At 45.9% G+C, this 15,057-nt stretch overlaps 1 protein-coding gene across 1 annotated transcript in view; it reads right to left on the bottom strand.

The window, feature by feature from the left end:
- fras1 (Fraser extracellular matrix complex subunit 1) overlaps positions 1 to 15,057 on the bottom strand; it is a 642,015-nt gene that overhangs the window by 602,812 nt on the left and 24,146 nt on the right. The window lies entirely within an intron of this gene.

A 15,057-nucleotide genomic window follows, 5' to 3' on the forward strand; every position in this document is an offset into this window, starting at 1 on the left:
AGATGGTGAATGGATTATACGGAGCAAGACCACAGGCACAATTTTATTACTTGAATAATCTCAACCAGAGGTGATCCGAGAAGATTAGAACTGGTCTCTGTCATCTGTGATAAGGAGGAGAAAAAATAGGATCCTATCCCAAGTTATCCATCTCTTCATGGCACACAAATTATGGAAGGCCAATTAAAACCAACTTAACTGCAATAACCTATGCATTTAGAAATCTGTGCATTTAGAAATCCCCCATAGCATTTCACAGGAATGTGATCAGACACAAATTAACACAGAGGCCTAAGTGCCGAAAGCTCACTCAAAAAAGGTCAAGGCGGATAAAATAACGACTGGGTGATCAGTTTTCAGGCGCGAGCCGAGAAACAAGGACTGCGCAGGGTTTTCGGGGAGCTCCTTGGTCTTGCCGCCACCCAATCGGTGTCATCAGGTCTTTAACGTGCCCTGGAAGAAGGACCTCCATTTAGCAGGGCTTTGATTTTATCCAACTGATGACCGCTCCGACAGTGCAGATTTCACTGAAGATTACAAAATTGCAAGAATTTCATGCCTAATTTCCTGGAGTGAGTTTTGAGAGGCCCAACCTTCTACCTCAGAAATTAGAGTTCTGATCATAGGCGTAAATACAAAAGTTGTATAGAAAGGACCATATTGCTCCTTGTTACCAATGCTCAGGCAACACAGCCAATCTTATTGTCGTATCTTAACAGATAATCATTCATGTTACAATGACCACAAATGATGAAGTGGAGGAGGCAGGCTCAATATTAGCACTTAAGGAGAAGTTGGATATGCATTTGAACAGGAAAGGAATGGAGGGTCAAGGGGCGAGTGTAGGTCAATGGGATTAGGTAGGACAAAGTATTCGGCGTGGAGTCGAAGGGCCAAGTTGGCCTATTTCGATGCTGTAATGGTTAGAGAGGTAAAACATTTATGTAACGTTTCATGTGCAAAATTACAAAATCTGGGCTAAACATTAAAACTGTTGACAAAATACAGCATGACAAAACTGGTCTACTCAAGATGGTCAGCTCACTGGCATGGGCTGCATATTACTTTGCTTATCATTCTCGGGAGATAAACTGAAACTTTCCAGAACTTGGTCTACATGTAAAATATGCTGGAAGTTGACATCTTCCATGTCTCTGCAATGAGTCCAAAAAGGTGTAAACATTTCCAATATCAGGCTCAAGAGAGACCTGTGATGCTCTCCCATTTTTCAGTTCATTTTTGTGTGGGACTGTCCCTTTAAGAGAATAGACTGAAGAAACCCTGCAGGTTTGGAAAGTGACTGCGAAAAGGGCTGCAGGCTTTGAAGACGGTATGTTCTTAAGTTGATACATTTGCAGAGTGAAGCAAAGCACCCTGGAGAAGCTGGGGCAAAGACCATGTGAGCTGCTTAATGAAAATATAGTGCATAGTTTGCTCAGGAGGCCATTTTAAAAAGGCAGCACAAGAGTAAAGAGGTATTCGACCTTTTTTATAAGAATAAAAAACCCACTTGGCCTCATTTGGTTATAGGCAAACTGTCAGATTTCCTCCTGATAGTTATAGAGGGATGAGAGAATCACTTTGACTTACCCACAAAATGGGTTCTAATTGCAGAAGAAATACTGCACCCTGAATTCAACTGATGCATGAAAAGGGTTATTTAGCCAGCCCACGAAACAGGTTCTGGAAGCTTCATGAACATCACTTGCTTCGTGTTCCCAACGCCAGAAGAGGGAAACTTTAGATGGCACTCGTCTAAATAAAAAGTTCCTGGCAAACACCCTTTCCGTTATTACAGACAAGGACACATCCAACCAACAAACCCGTGTTTAATATAGTTTAGCTCTCCTCGCATAACTTTCAGGCAAAGACATATCCAATTACCACCAGCATCCAAAATAATAATGTGGAACCAATATGGCTCAAGGTAAAAAAAAAGTTGCACAATGCAGAAGCAATTCTGTCTGAACTTGCATACCATCCATACTCTGAGTTTTGGTGCACGTTTTTATTTATTGCTGTAAGGTGGTTTATATAAATTTTAGCACTGTGAAGCCCCTCAACAAGGCTTTTGTGAGTTAACCAGCATTCTGTCACTCCCCCAGTCTCTTTCACCCACTTCATGTTCATTTCATTTACAGCCTGCACGTCCATTACATCTAAAGCCTGCGCGTCACATTCATCTAAGGTAGGTAGTCTCGGTCATCTAAAGCCTGCATGCCACATCAATTTCAAGTCCACATGTCATCACGGAATTTCCGAAACTGAACTTGGAACAGCCTTCTTAAAATTGGGCCTTGAGGTGTAGTGGCTTGGGGTATTCCACACACACATATGTGTGTGTGTGTGTGTGTGTGTGTGTGTGTGTGTGTGTGTGTGTGTGTATTATATATTTGTGTGTGTGTGTGTATTCATATATATATGTATATTTACATATATATATTAATATATATATGTATATTTATATATATATTAATATATATATGTATATTAATATATATGTGTGTGTGTATATTCATATATATATATATGTATTATATGTGTGTGTGTATTCATATATGCGCATAGCTAGAGTTAGAAAAGCGTAGATAAATTTAGTTACCTTTAGGTAAGTGTAAATAAATTAGATTAGGTGTTATATAATTGTTGATAAATAATTTAAAATATTTCAAATACAACATCATCTGGGTTCATTTTTAATCTGTCTGATACTTATCAAAATCCATGTCTCTGCAATGACTCCAAGAAGGTGCAAACATAAGGCTGATCCAACTGTTTATACGTGTGTTCGTTGTTCAAAAGTGCTGAAATGTTATTTGATGTTACATTGTGTGACTTCACCAGAGCACTGGCAACTGCTTTCCACCCCACTCACAATCAACATTTAAATGTTGCAATTATTGGTCTGATTTTTTCCATCGCTCATGAAAGGTAAGCCAAGGATATTCCTTAGCTATCAAGAGGGAGCCCAGCTCTGAAGGTCAGTGGCATATGGGGTGGGATCTATCCGAGACAACCCAGCTGAGGCAGATGGATGGGGAGGGAGAGGGGAAATAGGAGTTCAAGGCACACTGGGGCCTTCGAAGCTAGGGAAGGGGAAGTGGGTGAACATCAAATGGGGAGAGTAACGCCATGGATTCCGTTGATTGCAGGATCAGCAGCACGTTGCTGAGCGGCCCTGGGAGGAGAGAGAGAGGAGGCTGCCAGGAAAATGAAAGGCTTTTACTCCAGGAGCCATACAGTAGCTGCTCTGCTGGGAAAGCCACAGGACCACAGGATCCAGTTTCCTTGTAATAAATCTCAGGAAGGAGTGCAGTGGAGGGAATAATGACCTCCTGTGTTCGAGATGCAGAAAATACATGGGGTTCAAGAATTACTAATGCCCACAAATAACGTAGGGTATGTTTAATTACAAGTTTCAGATTTATTGTCATAGTATACACATAACATCAGATACAACTCTGGGATTCCTTTTTTCCTGAGGGCGCAGCAGAATTACCACTAATTGGTAGTGCAACTATTAACCGCACACAACATAAACGTGTAAACGATCAAAAGACTGTAAACAGATAACAAATGTAAACAAACTGACTGAGCAATACAGGGAGACCAAATAAAATCAATAAAGTGGACAAGTAAGTGTCCTTAAATGAGTCCTTGATCGAGTTTGCCGTCAAGGAGTCTGACGGTGCCTGAACCTGGTGGCGCGAGTCTTAAGGTACCTACACCTCTTTCCTGATGGTAACAGCGAGAACAGAGTATGTGTTGGATGGTTTGGGTCTTTGAGGATTGCTGCGGCCCTCCGACGGCAGCGTTGCCTGTAGATGTACTCAATAGCGGGAAGGGTTTTGCCTGTGATGTCCTGTGTCCCCTATCTTTTGTAGGGCTTTACGCTCAGGGGTATTGGTGGCCCCAGATCAGACTGTGATGCAGCCGGTCAGCCCACTTTGTTGCAATACTCAGAAAAATTTCACATGGGAAAATGTTTATTTTCAATTGCATGTTGGAATTCATCAATTATGTATTTTGACATTCAATTTGATCTCCCACAAGATTGTTATTTCAATTCTTCCTGGGAGACCTGATTCGTATTTACTTTGAAGAGAGCATTTACTATTCAATAAAATTTCAAGTTGGATCGGAAATAAAGTGGTGCAGTGTTGATGATCCAACACGGAGTCACCCTCATCAAAGAATTAGTTCCTGGCAAACACCCTTTCCGTTATTACAGGCAAGGACACATCCAACCAACAAACCCGTGTTTAATATAGTTTAGCTCTCCTCGCATAACTTTCAGGCAGACATATCCAATTACCACCAGCATCCAAAATAATAATGTGGAACCAATATGGGTCAAGGTAAAAAAAAAAGTTGCACAATGCAGAAGCAATTCTGTCTGAACTTGCATACCAACCATACTCTGAGTTTTGGTGTACGTTTTTATTTATTGCTGTAAGGTGGTTTATATAGATTTTAGCACTGTGAATATTCTGATAAACAATGAATTTCCTTACTTGTTCATGACAATAAATTCTGATTTTGGTTCCGACTCTGGGACAATAGTAGTTTATTTATAGAATTCTAACCTTAAGTACATTGAGACAATAAATGTACGTTACACTCTTACGAAAATTCAATCTCCTGTCATTAAAGATTAAATCAAAGAATCCTTGAAAAATATACCACACAGATTATATATTAAAGTATGTTTGATACCCTGTTAAATTCAATTCATAATAGACAAAAATAAAAATAACAACTTCTATTTCAGATTTATGTCCACTTCATCATAAAGAAATTGCTGTAGGAAAAAGTTATATTAAAAAAAATGTAGGAATTCAAATTTCCTGGTTAAAGTATTACATAATTTATAATTTTGACATACAGCAGTCACAGGTCTTTCCAGCCCATGAGCCCATGCCATCAAAATACAGAGGTCCACTCTTATCCCTGGTTTCATTTACTGCGGTCCGACTCCCCTGGTCTCTCCCCACAGCCCGGCGTCGGTCCCCACAGCCCGGCGTCGGTCCCCACAGCCCGGCGTCGGTCCCCACAGCCCGGCGTCGGTCCCCACAGCCCGGCGTCGGTCCCCACAGCCCGGCGTCGGTCCCCACAGCCCGGCGTCGGTCCCCACAGCCCGGCGTCGGTCCCCACAGCCCGGCGTCGGTCCCCACAGCCCGGCGTCGGTCCCCACAGCCCCGCCGTCGGTCCCCACAGCCCGCCGTCGGTCCCCACAGCCCGCCGTCGGTCCCCACAGCCCGCCGTCGGTCCCCACAGCCCGCCGTCGGTCCCCACAGCCCGCCGTCGGTCCCCACAGCCCGCCGTCGGTCCCCACAGCCCGCCGTCGGTCCCCACAGCCCGCCGTCGGTCCCCACAGCCCGCCGTCGGTCCCCACAGCCCGCCGTCGGTCCCCACAGCCCGCCGTCGGTCCCCACAGCCCGCCGTCGGTCCCCACAGCCCGCCGTCGGTCCCCACAGCCCGGCGTCGGTCCCCACAGCCCGGCGTCGGTCCCCACAGCCCGGCGTCGGTCCCCACAGCCCGGCGTCGGTCCCCACAGCCCGGCGTCGGTCCCCACAGCCCGGCGTCGGTCCCCACAGCCCGGCGTCGGTCCCCACAGCCCGGCGTCGGTCCCCACAGCCCGGCGTCGGTCCCCACAGCCCGGCGTCGGTCCCCACAGCCCGGCGTCGGTCCCCACAGCCCGGCGTCGGTCCCCACAGCCCGGCGTCGGTCCCCACAGCCCGGCGTCGGTCCCCACAGCCCGGCGTCGGTCCCCACAGCCCGGCGTCGGTCCCCACAGCCCGGCGTCGGTCCCCACAGCCCGGCGTCGGTCCCCACAGCCCGGCGTCGGTCCCCACAGCCCGGCGTCGGTCCCCACAGCCCGGCGTCGGTCCCCACAGCCCGGCGTCGGTCCCCACAGCCCGGCGTCGGTCCCCACAGCCCGGCGTCGGTCCCCACAGCCCGGCGTCGGTCCCCACAGCCCGGCGTCGGTCCCCACAGCCCGGCGTCGGTCCCCACAGCCCGGCGTCGGTCCCCACAGCCCGGCGTCGGTCCCCACAGCCCGGCGTCGGTCCCCACAGCCCGGCGTCGGTCCCCACAGCCCGGCGTCGGTCCCCACAGCCCGGCGTCGGTCCCCACAGCCCGGCGTCGGTCCCCACAGCCCGGCGTCGGTCCCCACAGCCCGGCGTCGGTCCCCACAGCCCGGCGTCGGTCCCCACAGCCCGGCGTCGGTCCCCACAGCCCGGCGTCGGTCCCCACAGCCCGGCGTCGGTCCCCACAGCCCGGCGTCGGTCCCCACAGCCCGGCGTCGGTCCCCACAGCCCGGCGTCGGTCCCCACAGCCCGGCGTCGGTCCCCACAGCCCGGCGTCGGTCCCCACAGCCCGGCGTCGGTCCCCACAGCCCGGCGTCGGTCCCCACAGCCCGGCGTCGGTCCCCACAGCCCGGCGTCGGTCCCCACAGCCCGGCGTCGGTCCCCACAGCCCGGCGTCGGTCCCCACAGCCCGGCGTCGGTCCCCACAGCCCGGCGTCGGTCCCCACAGCCCGGCGTCGGTCCCCACAGCCCGGCGTCGGTCCCCACAGCCCGGCGTCGGTCCCCACAGCCCGGCGTCGGTCCCCACAGCCCGGCGTCGGTCCCCACAGCCCGGCGTCGGTCCCCACAGCCCGGCGTCGGTCCCCACAGCCCGGCGTCGGTCCCCACAGCCCGGCGTCGGTCCCCACAGCCCGGCGTCGGTCCCCACAGCCCGGCGTCGGTCCCCACAGCCCGGCGTCGGTCCCCACAGCCCGGCGTCGGTCCCCACAGCCCGGCGTCGGTCCCCACAGCCCGGCGTCGGTCCCCACAGCCCGGCGTCGGTCCCCACAGCCCGGCGTCGGTCCCCACAGCCCGGTGTCGGTCCCCACAGCCCTGTGTCGGTCCCCACACTGATCCCACTGCCCCAGTCCCTGCACACAGCCCCGTGTTGGTCCCCTCACTGATCCCACTACCCTGCTCTCTCCCCAAAACCCCGTGTGGATCCCCATACTGATCCCACTGCCCCACAGCCCCATGTTGATCCCTTGCTGACCCAACTGCCCCGCTCCTCCCCTGTGTCAGTTCCCACACAGATCCAAAAGTTTACAAGTACACTACAGTATCCCATATAGCTTTGCTAAGTATGTAATATGGTGTTCAAACAATGTCCAGATCACATAATGCCCAATTTCACAGAACACCTCTTGGCTGTTAAGTCACGCATGCCCTGTATGGGGTTCAGTACTATCTGCTGTTTCAGACATCCGGTGGGGATCTCAGAACATATCCCCTGTGGATAAAGGGGGGGGAGAGAAAACTACTGTACTCCAATTAACCTCCAACACCTCTACATGTTGAAGGATGGGAGGAAACTGGAACACCTGGAGGAAACCCACTCAGAAACAGGGAGAGCGTTAAAACTTCTTCCAAGCATCGATCAGATTGGAACCCAGGTTGCTGGCACTGCAATAGTGTTGCACTCACCATTCCACCAGTAAATTCCAGAAACGTTCATTATTGCAGATCAACAATGCAATATTTTATAAATATTCCTTCTCATTAGGGCCTCAGGATAAAACTACAGCCATAGTGACAGACACAAAAAAAAATCACAGCTCACTGACATAATGTGCGGCTTGTGGAAATAGGTTGGCAGAGACAGGAATCATATGGGCTGGTGCTCAATTTCTATATGGTCAAACCAAAATGTATACAAATAACCTTGAATTAAATCTGGAATGTGCACTTTAATGACATGTGAATTGTTTGATGACAAATGTAACTGTGGAGCACAGGGACAAATGAAGAAAAAAAGTGTCTTTGTTCCAAACTCTTTGCAATCTAAACCTTTTAAACTTTTGAGGTTCCAGGAAAGAACCTTCAAGATGGTGACACCCAAGAAATTAAATTTGCTCACCCTCTCCATCTCTAATCCCCCAATTACACTGGACAACGATTATTTTCCCCCCCAAAAGTTTTGCTTTCTGAAACAAAAATTGGGGATTATGATAATCAACTTGAAGCTCAACACAAAGATCATTTTAGATTTGCTGTTGGAAAAACATTAAATTAATTTTTATTGAATTTAGCATGTTTAATCGCATTATGTGCTGCCACATTGCGTTAGTTCGACTGACCTAAAAATGTTTTGCCACTGATTTTCATTTGTACTCAGCATCTGATGCCTCTCCGTGTCAGTGTCCAACAAGAGTGAGCCACAACTGATGGATTCCAGTTGCCCTGATACCACTTTTCCATGGTCACAATTTCCTGGTGAAATATTTCACCATTTTTAAAAAAATATTTATAATTTTTCAAACTCCAACAGTGTCAACCATCCATAATAATCCATGATAATAAAACACACATTTTCTAATTATATCCAACCTTCACCGTTGAGTCCAATTTCCACCCCCCACCAATATCCCATTATATCCAAAGATAAACAGACAGTTACCCTGAAAAGAGAGACAGCAACAATAAAGTTAGTCCTCTTCCCCTATTCCTGTAGTATTTTATAGTATGCCTTTACCCTCCAGACATATTAAAGACACAAAGACCAAAAAGTAAAACTAAACAATTATACATTAAAAATTCTTGTGGAAAAGAAAAACAAACTCAACGAAAGAACACAAATCATAGGATTTGTCAGGACCAAACCTCCAGCCTCCAGGTCTTTAAATTTTCATGACTCAACCTAATTAAAATGAATGGATGGATGGATGAATGGATTCCTCCCTTCCCACCTCCCCCCCCCACCACCACACCTCCAAGGACAGAGTAGATGGATAGAGCAACAAAGCACAAGGAACTGCACTATATCTTTGCCCCAACATAATGCACGCATGGCCTTTCACCGTTCTTCAGAGACAAAGTCCAAGTGCGAAGGATACTGCTAAGTGCACTCTCTATGCTATTGCCTGAAGAACATATGCACAAACAAGCGTTCAATCTATAATCAATGTAATACACAGCTGCAATAGATATTCAACATGACAAATGATTACTTAAGCCAAAGTCACTTTTAATTATCTTTACACATGAAAACAGAATCACACTTTAACTTATCACTATTGACTTAACTAACCTAACTTAACACCCTTCTAATTCTAAGCGCATGTGTGTGTGTAAGTTCAGAAAAGTTCTTTGGTTCACAGTCCAATCTCACTTCTCATTCCTCCAAGTTCACTCGTTGCAGGCAATTTTTATACTGTGCACAGAATTTAACATTTATAAAATTCACCAGGCTTGGTGCTTGAAAGTTAAATGGTTACCGCTCTGGAAGGTTCTTGTCAGTTTTCAGAGAGAGATTTGTTGTTCCAGGACACCCACAACTGATTTACTTCCATCAGCCACTTCAGTGTCTTGCCAAAGTAATTTGACCCTTCAGGGTTCTTCAGATGATAACCTCTTTCTTTCAGGTCACCACAGAGTTCCTTCTTGTTTCTCTTATTTCAACTGACTGTGTGTCTCCTCTTGCATGAACCACAAAGGCTTTGGCCAGGCTGAACTAAGCACTCACCACCCGTCTTCCAAATGGGGTTTTCCACAAGCTTGTCAGCTTGTCCTGTTCCAGGCCCAGCTGCTGCTGCTGACTGTAAAACTGTAGAACTGATCTCTGTCCATCTGTCTGTCTCTCTCTCTCTCTCTCTCTCTCTCTCTCTGAGAGAAAACCTGTTTGACTCTCTCTGCTTGCAAAACCACATAACCCTCTAAGAACAGCAAGTACCCCTCCAGATAGTCTGCCACTCCAACAAGTTCTTTCATCTATTGCCTTCTTGTAAACAACAACCCATTAGTGAAGTCTCTTGGGCACTCTCCAAAGCTTTTGCAAAGGCTGTTGGCCCCAACATGTCTAGCATGAGCAGAGCATCAGTATTTTAAATAAGATCTGTTTTAAAGTGTTTGTATGTGACCTACACTAAAAAAAACTTGCCCCAATTTATCTCCCAAAAAATATATCTTATATACTCTGTCACAGGAAGAAATACTGAAAAAAGAATATTTTAAAAAATAACATTACAGAAATAGCAGAAGCTAGCAAATTAACAATTCGACAATGCAAGCAAAAACAATCATCTCTTTTCCTACCAACTCTTCACTCCCAACCACTCTGGTGTACCTTCATTTCAGATCATCCCACACAAGCCCTTTCATCCCCGCCTCCCTAGAGTTTCAGTCATTCAATGTCCCACCCCCCAACTTCTATTGATCCCACCTGTTCCAACCTGATGATTTAAATTCCTATTCAACCTTTTGACATCTCCCCCACAAAATAACTGCTAATTAACACAATTCAATTTCTTTAAAAAAAATACCAAATCTAATTCAGCAATTTAGTTGGCATAATCCTTTCCATTTATCTCTTTCGCCCACTCGCACATCGTTTTCATCTGACAAGTGAAAGGAAAAGTGGATGATTTTTTTTGAAACTTATGAACTGGAGACAATTAATTCATCATCTTCATAATTAAAGTGATCTTTTAAAAAATGTATCACAATCAGAATCCCTTTTGCATTCTCTGAAGTTTTTAAGAATAAAAAGTTCTTGGTGATATATTATCGTGAAACAATATCCCTGCTGTGAGCACACAAACACCCACATGCTCTGCTTCATTAAAATTTGTTGGGAATCAAGTTAATAGAATGTTGACTTTTCATCTTGAAGGAATTTTAACTTAAAAGTGCCAAATAATGACGAGACAAATCTGCCCAGAATCCACATGCATTCACTTTTCATCACTCAAAATATTGACACAAGCAGGACAGATGTACTTAAATGACATAATGATACTAGAACTTTGTAACCTTACTGTAAAGGAATCTACCAAGTAGATTTGAACCGCTTGTAGACACATCTTAATCTAATGCAGTGATTTGAAAAGTTCTAAAATAATTTGGGGATTCAATAGAGCAGGGTCAATGAAATTCCATGGACAATGTTGAATGACATTAACCTAAAAAAATTAAAACTTGGCCATAGAGGAATTAGTGAAGGAAACACTTTGCTGCCCCTACCCCTCCAACAGACATGCCTGTGGAAATGTGAAACTTAATTCCCCAAAAGGCAATGGATTAGTTGAAATTTTCCGGTTGAAAGTGTCATTTCAAGCAAAAATGGCGCGATAATGCTGATTGACATAATCAACCTGAACAGAGTCTGGGAACAGAAAGTCACACCAATTCCCCTGTGCCATGTTTCAATAAAACAAATTTTATCTCAAGATTTTTTTCTTGATCTTCTAACTTTCCTTCAAACAATTCTGAAAACACTCTGAACGAAATGCAGGCCTTGCGTTTTTTATGACTGTTGCACCACAGAACCTTCAAGGGAAGAAAGCGTTTTGTCACCCCGTATTAAATGCTCCCATTTCCAGTTCATTTTCATTTGAGTGGGACTGTCACTTTAAGAAAACAAATCAACCTACAAGGTATGTGAGATTGACTGTGAACTGGCAGGCTAAGGACAGTGTGTGCTCAAATTGGATAGTTCTGAAGAGAATGGAAACAGGTGCCGAGACCACGTGACCAGCGTGTTGAAGACGGTGCATTCTTTGCTCAGCGGCCATTTTAAGGAGACACCACAGAATTTACAACTCTTGGAAACAATACCGTGCTGAAGTGGCCTCGTGTGGTAATAGACAATTTGTCTGATTTCTTTACATTATTGTGGAATGGATAGGGGCCATTTCAAGGTCACTTTGAACAGCTGACCCACGAAAGGGTTCTGGAAGCAGAGAAATACTGTGATGGGATTGTGACCATTGTGAAGGGGCAATTTTAAGGAGACAGGACTTGGAGAAGAACCTTTGAAGGGATACTGTGCTAAAGGGCCTCATGCGGTAATAGACAACTTGTTGGATTTCTTCATGTTACAGGGGAATGAGTAGACAACCATATAACCAAAATGCAAGGTCCCTTTGAATGGAAGACCCATGAAAGGGTTCTGGAAGCATTAAGAAATATTGCTGTGATAGTATATACATAGGTTTTTGGGAGATAATTTGGGGCAGGTTTTTTTTAAATGTAGGTCACATACAAATACATTAAAACAGATCTTATTTAAAATACTGGAGCTCTGCTCATACTATACATGTCGTGGCCAACAGTGCCCAAGAGACTTCACTAATGGATTGTTGCATTAGTGAATCCACTAATGGATTCACTAATGCAACAGATGAAAGGACTTGTTGGAGCTGCAGACTGTCTGGAAGGGAACTTGCTGTTCTAAGAGGGTCATGTAGTTTTGGGGAAAGAGAGGGAGAGGGAGAGAGACATCAGTTCTATAGTTTTATACTCAGCAGCAGCAACTGGGACTGGAACAAGACAAGCTGGCAAGCTTGTGGAAAACCCCATTTGGAAAATGGGTGGTGAGTGCTTAGTTCAGCCTGATCAAAGCCCTTATGGTTCATGCAAGAGGAGAGGACTGGCTGCTGAAATGTTTCACATGAAATAAGAGAAAAAAGGGACTCTGTGCTGACCTGAAAGAAAGAGGTTATCATCTGGAGAACCCCGAGGGGGCAAGTTTCTTCAGCAAGACACTGAAGTGGCTGATCAGAAGGAATCAGTTGTGGGTGTCCAGCGAACAATAAATCTCTCTGAAAGCTGACAAGAACCTTCCTGAGCAGAAACCATTTACCTTACAAGCACTAAAGCCTGGTGAACTTTATGCATGTTTTGTGCACAGTATAAGAATTGCCTGCAACCAGTGAACTTGGAGGAATGAGAAGTGAGATTAGACTATGAACCCAAGAACTTTTCTGAACTCACACACATACGTGCACTTAGAATTAGAAGGGGTTAAGCAATAGAGATAAGTTAGAATGTGATCCTGTTTAAAGATCATTAAAAGCAACATTTGTTGAAGTACCCACTTGTCTTGGTGACTATCTATCGCTGCTGGGTTTGGGTGATGTACCTGTTTGTCTTGGTGACTATCTATGGGTGGTGGGTTTGGGGTCCACTGGGCCCATCACACAGCAATCTGGCTGGCCCACAATAGAGTTTCTGGAAGATTTGTGAAAATCGCTGGCTTTGTGCTCCCTCTGCCAAAAGAAGGGGACTTTGGATCGCCACTCGTCTGAAAAGGGCACGTCCCTGGAAGCAGCTCGACAAGGATTTTTCAGACTTCATAAACAGTCTGTCACCCCAGCCTCTCCCGCCCACATCATGAGCGCCTTCTCATCCATTTAAAGCCTGAGCGTCAACACAATTTCTGAGAGTGAACTTTGCACTGCCTTTCAAGAAATGTACCCAAGCTTTAACGGCGTGGGGTCTTCCACACACACAAGCATATTCACGCATCGTTGGGGGTAAACAGATAAGTTTAGATAAATTAGATAAAGGGTTATATTATGGTTGATTCATAATTGAAAAGTTTACTTTAAATATAACACTGTCTGGGCTCATTTCTATTGCCTGGTATGGAGAACCCCAAATATAACGAATAAGAAATAGCCCAATTTCACACCACCAGTCACCACAAATACTAAATCAAAACTGATGAACTAACTAGTAATGCTAATTAAATGCTAAATATTGAGCAAGGTACCATGACTAACTTTCCAGCTCTCCTACAGAGTCATGAACTTTTTTTTTAAATTAACCCCATTGACAGGTCTTCAGTTTTTAATGTCACACTCCTAAACGGCAAGAATCTTTTCCTTCTTGACAGAGCTGTCAGATGGACTCCAGTGCTCAAGGGTGAAATCACTGACACACACATACCAACACGGAGGGAAAGCCACTCCAAAAGTCAAGAAAAAAAACACAGAGAAATGCTGGAAGAACTCAGCAGGGTCTCAAAGCATCCATCAGAGGTAAAAAAAAATATAACCAACATTTCAAGCCTAAGGCCTTCAAGATTTTTTTTATTACAACCACAGCGTCTGCAGCCTTTTGTATTCAACTTCCTAACTTGTGTTACTACCACTAACTTAATGATCTTGTAGCCTCAAGTCCAAACATGGAAAAGAGCAATAAATTAAATTCAAATTTTAATTCTGAAATGAACAAGTCCAATAAACACCATGAAAATCACCATTTAATTCACAAATGTCCTGTTGGGAAGGACTGGTACCACGTAACCCTGTACTACCTGTCGCATGGTCGGCGGCTAGACCAGCTCCCCCACCGGACTTTCCTGGTGAGGAGGACGGCTAGACACCCTGCAGGATAAAAAACAAGACCTGTCGAAGGGTGGATGAACCTTCTCGTTGGGTCAACAGCCATCTAGCAAGCACGTGCTGTGAAGTGCGGAAAGGGCATCCCTAGCATTGAAGCTTGGTGTGGCCGTTCACTGAAACAGAACTTCCCCTCAGACCTTGCTATGCTGCTAAATCCGGGAGGGGATGTCGAGAGGGTGGGGTTTGTATCTGTGCAACCCCCTACTCACCCAAATTCATTCACGCACACGCTGTTCCTTTCTTGAGGAGTGGGGTATCTACATATCAATCCCCACAAACTGACTGAAAGGAACCATCATCATCCTAGGGGATGGAAAGCCAGAAGAGTTGGGAAGGGAAGCGGCCATCATCTTCATCTGGTCTGGCCTAGCTGCTGCTGCAGAGAAACAGATAGGTCAATCCACAGGTCCATAAGAGTGGCAGAGAGGATCACTAGGGTTTCTCCACCATCCCCCCCACCCTCCCCCACCACATTTGATGTGATCTACCTGAGCCATTGTCTGAAGAGGATACGCAGTCATTGAGGACCACTTTCATCCTGCACACAGCATCTTTCTGCTGGTCCCGTTGGGGAAGAGATACAGGAGTATCGGAGCCAGCACCACAAGGCTGAGGAACAGCTTCTTCCCACAGGCGGTGAGAGTGCTGAACGACCAAAGGAACTGCTCACACTGACCGTCTTGGAGACTAGTGTCACAAAACAATTTTTATACATATCACTCCTTGTCCTGCATATGTATTGTTTGTTTGTAGGTGTTACGTCTGGGTTCTGTGTCTGCGTGTTTTGCACTGAAAACCAGAGAACGCTGTTTTGTTAGACTGTACTCAAACAATCAGATGACAATAAACTTGACATGTGACTCAAG

This window comes from Narcine bancroftii, chromosome 3 (genome assembly GCF_036971445.1).
Source record: "Narcine bancroftii isolate sNarBan1 chromosome 3, sNarBan1.hap1, whole genome shotgun sequence".
NCBI classification, from domain to species: Eukaryota; Metazoa; Chordata; class Chondrichthyes; order Torpediniformes; family Narcinidae; genus Narcine; species Narcine bancroftii.